Consider the following 5868-nt stretch of genomic DNA (forward strand, 5'->3'; position numbering starts at 1 on the left):
CCTCCTTGGATGTATAACATTCGCAGATTTTCGCCCGGCCTATGTTTAGTGAGGCGACCGGTCCTCCGTGGAGAGCGACCCGCAAGTGGGGAGGAACCGTCCACCCAACGCCGGCGCGAGCCGGGGCCGGTGGGGGCCCTACCAAGGCGGGTCTCATTGCCTGTCGGTCAGTTCGGGAGAAGGTGGGGGTACTCGGAGGCCCGCCGGGAGCAGACGGGGGTCCGGAAGGTGAGGGGGTGAAGGACGGCGGTCGGGAGCAGACGGCCGTCCCCGGGAGGGGGTGTTCGTTCACGTGCGGACGCCGGGAGCAGGCGGCCGTCACGCAATTCTGCCAACCGTTCCCACCGGCCTGTGTTTAAGGAGGCGGCCGGTCCTCCACGAGAAGAATTCTGCCAAACGTTCCACCGGCCTGTGTTTAAGGAGGCGGCCGGTCCTCCCCGTCGTTCCGCCGGCTTGTGTTTAAGGAGGCGGCCGGTCCTCCACGAGAAGAATTCTGCCAAACGTTCCACCGGCCTGTGTTTAAGGAGGCGGCCGGTCCTCCCCGTCGTTCCGCCGGCTTGTGTTTAAGGAGGCGGCCGGTCCTCCACTATTCCTTCCTTGGATGGAAAGCATGTAGCACTTTGAAAATTTTCGAGCACTGTGACACTTTGAAAATTTTCGAGAGTTTTTGTACTTAGAAAATTTTTCGCTCTTGCACTTCCAGAGTGCTTTGCGGTAGCTCCTAGGTTCGCTGTCCGAGCATGTGAACACTTTTTGGGGGGGAACACATCGCTAGAGACACCAGCCGCCTGGTTCTCGGGGCCAAAACTTGTGTTCCCCACACTCGTTCTGACTATATTTTGCGATTTGGGGGTAAAGGTAATGAGTACAGTGACTAGGGGGACCAACTCATCGTACTCTGGCGCACCAACAGACCAAAGCTGGTACTGCACTTACCCCTGGTACCCCAACGCCTGGTACCTGACGGGCGAGAGGCTGATTTTTCGCTATTTGCGGCCGACCGAGGGAACCAGACAAAGCGGACACTTTACGGCGCAAGAGCCGTTGGCACTTAGAAATTTTTCGACAAAGTTGGCGCGAGCTCCAGAAGGAGAGGCTGATTTTTCGCTATTTGTGGCCGACCGAGGGAACCAGGCAAAGCGGACACTTTACGGCGCAAGAGCCGTTGGCACTTAGAAATTTTTTGACAAAGTTGGCGCGAGCTCCAGAAGGAGAGGCTGATTTTTCGCTATTTGTGGCCGACCGAGGGAACCAGGCAAAGCGGACACTTTACGGCGCAAGAGCCGTTGGCACTTAGAAAATATTCGCCAAAGTTGGCACGAGCTCCAGAAGGAGAGGCTGATTTTTCGCTATTTGTGGCCGACCGAGGGAACCAGACAAAGCGGACACATTACGGCGCAAGAGCCGTTGGCACTTAGAAAATATTCGCCAAAGTTGGCACGAGCTCCAGAAGGAGAGGCTGATTTTTCGCTATTTGTGGCCGACCGAGGGAACCAGACAAAGCGGACACTTTACGGCGCAAGAGCCGTTGGCACTTGCGCGAGCTCCAGAAGGAGAGGCTGATTTTTCGCTATTTGTGGCCGACCGAGGGAACCAGACAAAGCGGACACATTACGGCGCAAGAGCCGTTGGCACTTAGAAAATATTCGCCAAAGTTGGCACGAGCTCCAGAAGGAGAGGCTGATTTTTCGCTATTTGTGGCCGACCGAGGGAACCAGACAAAGCGGACACTTTACGGCGCAAGAGCCGTTGGCACTTGCGCGAGCTCCAGAAGGAGAGGCTGATTTTTCGCTATTTGTGGCCGACCGAGGGAACCAGACAAAGCGGACACTTTACGGCGCAAGAGCCGTTGGCACTTAGAAAATATTCGCCAAAGTTGGCACGAGCTCCAGAAGGAGAGGCTGATTTTTCGCCGTTTGTGGCCGACCGAGGGAACCAGACAAAGCGGACACTTTACGGCGCAAGAGCCGTTGGCACTTAGGCGAGCTCCAGAAGGAGAGGCTGATTTTTCGCTATTTGTGGCCGACCGAGGGAACCAGGCAAAGCGGACACATTACGGCGCAAGAGCCGTTGGCACTTAGAAAATATTCGCCAAAGTTGGCACGAGCTCCAGAAGGAGAGGCTGATTTTTCGCTATTTGTGGCCGACCGAGGGAACCAGGCAAAGCGGACACATTACGGCGCAAGAGCCGTTGGCACTTAGGCGAGCTCCAGAAGGAGAGGCTGATTTTTCGCCGTTTGTGGCCGACCGAGGGAACCAGGCAAAGCGGACACATTACGGCGCAAGAGCCGTTGGCACTTAGGCGAGCTCCAGAAGGAGAGGCTGGTTTTTCGCCGTTTGTGGCCGACCGAGGGAACCAGGCAAAGCGGACACATTACGGCGCAAGAGCCGTTGGCACTTAGGCGAGCTCCAGAAGGAGAGGCTGGTTTTTCGCCGTTTGTGGGCCGACCGAGGGAACCAGGCAAAGCGGACACATTACGGCGCAAGAGCCGTTGGCACTTAGGCGAGCTCCAGAAGGAGAGGCTGATTTTTCGCCGTTCGTGGCCGACCGAGGGAACCAGGCAAAGCGGACACATTACGGCGCAAGACCCGTTGGCACTTAGGCGAGCTCCAGAAGGAGAGGCTGGTTTTTCGCTATTTGTGGCCGACCGAGGGAACCAGGCAAAGCGGACACATTACGGCGCAAGAGCCGTTGGCACTTAGGCGAGCTCCAGAAGGAGAGGCTGGTTTTTCGCTATTTGTGGCCGACCGAGGGAACCAGGCAAAGCGGACACATTACGGCGCAAGAGCCGTTGGCACTTAGGCGAGCTCCAGAAGGAGAGGCTGGTTTTTCGCTATTTGTGGCCGACCGAGGGAACCAGGCAAAGCGGACACATTACGGCGCAAGAGCCGTTGGCACTTAGGCGAGCTCCAGAAGGAGAGGCTGGTTTTTCGCTATTTGTGGCCGACCGAGGGAACCAGGCAAAGCGGACACATTACGGCGCAAGAGCCGTTGGCACTTAGAAAATATTCGCCAAAGTTGGCACGAGCTCCAGAAGGAGAGGCTGATTTTTCGCTATTTGTGGCCGACCGAGGGAACCAGGCAAAGCGGACACATTACGGCGCAAGAGCCGTTGGCACTTAGGCGAGCTCCAGAAGGAGAGGCTGATTTTTCGCCGTTTGTGGCCGACCGAGGGAACCAGGCAAAGCGGACACATTACGGCGCAAGAGCCGTTGGCACTTAGAAAATATTCGCCAAAGTTGGCACGAGCTCCAGAAGGAGAGGCTGATTTTTCGCTATTTGTGGCCGACCGAGGGAACCAGGCAAAGCGGACACATTACGGCGCAAGAGCCGTTGGCACTTAGGCGAGCTCCAGAAGGAGAGGCTGATTTTTCGCCGTTTGTGGCCGACCGAGGGAACCAGGCAAAGCGGACACATTACGGCGCAAGAGCCGTTGGCACTTAGGCGAGCTCCAGAAGGAGAGGCTGGTTTTTCGCCGTTTGTGGCCGACCGAGGGAACCAGGCAAAGCGGACACATTACGGCGCAAGAGCCGTTGGCACTTAGGCGAGCTCCAGAAGGAGAGGCTGGTTTTTCGCCGTTTGTGGCCGACCGAGGGAACCAGGCAAAGCGGACACATTACGGCGCAAGAGCCGTTGGCACTTAGGCGAGCTCCAGAAGGAGAGGCTGATTTTTCGCCGTTCGTGGCCGACCGAGGGAACCAGGCAAAGCGGACACATTACGGCGCAAGACCCGTTGGCACTTAGGCGAGCTCCAGAAGGAGAGGCTGGTTTTTCGCTATTTGTGGCCGACCGAGGGAACCAGGCAAAGCGGACACATTACGGCGCAAGAGCCGTTGGCACTTAGGCGAGCTCCAGAAGGAGAGGCTGGTTTTTCGCTATTTGTGGCCGACCGAGGGAACCAGGCAAAGCGGACACATTACGGCGCAAGAGCCGTTGGCACTTAGGCGAGCTCCAGAAGGAGAGGCTGGTTTTTCGCTATTTGTGGCCGACCGAGGGAACCAGGCAAAGCGGACACATTACGGCGCAAGAGCCGTTGGCACTTAGGCGAGCTCCAGAAGGAGAGGCTGGTTTTTCGCTATTTGTGGCCGACCGAGGGAACCAGGCAAAGCGGACACATTACGGCGCAAGAGCCGTTGGCACTTAGAAAATATTCGCCAAAGTTGGCACGAGCTCCAGAAGGAGAGGCTGATTTTTCGCTATTTGTGGCCGACCGAGGGAACCAGGCAAAGCGGACACATTACGGCGCAAGAGCCGTTGGCACTTAGGCGAGCTCCAGAAGGAGAGGCTGATTTTTCGCCGTTTGTGGCCGACCGAGGGAACCAGGCAAAGCGGACACATTACGGCGCAAGAGCCGTTGGCACTTAGGCGAGCTCCAGAAGGAGAGGCTGGTTTTTCGCTATTTGTGGCCGACCGAGGGAACCAGGCAAAGCGGACACATTACGGCGCAAGAGCCGTTGGCACTTAGGCGAGCTCCAGAAGGAGAGGCTGATTTTTCGCCGTTTGTGGCCGACCGAGGGAACCAGGCAAAGCGGACACATTACGGCGCAAGAGCCGTTGGCACTTAGGCGAGCTCCAGAAGGAGAGGCTGGTTTTTCGCTATTTGTGGCCGACCGAGGGAACCAGGCAAAGCGGACACATTACGGCGCAAGAGCCGTTGGCACTTAGGCGAGCTCCAGAAGGAGAGGCTGGTTTTTCGCCGTTTGTGGCCGACCGAGGGAACCAGGCAAAGCGGACACATTACGGCGCAAGAGCCGTTGGCACTTAGGCGAGCTCCAGAAGGAGAGGCTGGTTTTTCGCTATTTGTGGCCGACCGAGGGAACCAGGCAAAGCGGACACATTACGGCGCAAGAGCCGTTGGCACTTAGGCGAGCTCCAGAAGGAGAGGCTGATTTTTCGCCGTTTGTGGCCGACCGAGGGAACCAGGCAAAGCGGACACATTACGGCGCAAGAGCCGTTGGCACTTAGGCGAGCTCCAGAAGGAGAGGCTGGTTTTTCGCTATTTGTGGCCGACCGAGGGAACCAGGCAAAGCGGACACATTACGGCGCAAGAGCCGTTGGCACTTAGGCGAGCTCCAGAAGGAGAGGCTGGTTTTTCGCTATTTGTGGCCGACCGAGGGAACCAGGCAAAGCGGACACATTACGGCGCAAGAGCCGTTGGCACTTAGAAAATATTCGCCAAAGTTGGCACGAGCTCCAGAAGGAGAGGCTGATTTTTCGCTATTTGTGGCCGACCGAGGGAACCAGGCAAAGCGGACACATTACGGCGCAAGAGCCGTTGGCACTTAGGCGAGCTCCAGAAGGAGAGGCTGGTTTTTCGCCGTTTGTGGCCGACCGAGGGAACCAGGCAAAGCGGACACATTACGGCGCAAGAGCCGTTGGCACTTAGGCGAGCTCCAGAAGGAGAGGCTGGTTTTTCGCTATTTGTGGCCGACCGAGGGAACCAGGCAAAGCGGACACTTTACGGCGCAAGAGCCGTTGGCACTTAGAAAATATTCGCCAAAGTTGGCACGAGCTCCAGAATGAGAGGCTGATTTTTCGCCGTTTGTGGCCGACCGAGGGAACCAGGCAAAGCGGACACATTACGGCGCAAGAGCCGTCGGCACTTAGGCGAGCTCCAGAAGGAGAGGCTGATTTTTTCGCTATTTGTGGCCGACCGAGGGAACCAGGCAAAGCGGACACATTACGGCGCAAGAGCCGTTGGCACTTAGAAAATATTCGCCAAAGTTGGCACGAGCTCCAGAATGAGAGGCTGATTTTTCGCCGTTTGTGGCCGACCGAGGGAACCAGACAAAGCGGACACATTACGGCGCAAGAGCCGTTGGCACTTAGGCGAGCTCCAGAAGGAGAGGCTGATTTTTCGCTATTTG

Source organism: Syngnathus typhle, unplaced genomic scaffold, assembly GCF_033458585.1.
Source record: "Syngnathus typhle isolate RoL2023-S1 ecotype Sweden unplaced genomic scaffold, RoL_Styp_1.0 HiC_scaffold_122, whole genome shotgun sequence".
Classification (NCBI taxonomy): Eukaryota; Metazoa; Chordata; class Actinopteri; order Syngnathiformes; family Syngnathidae; genus Syngnathus; species Syngnathus typhle.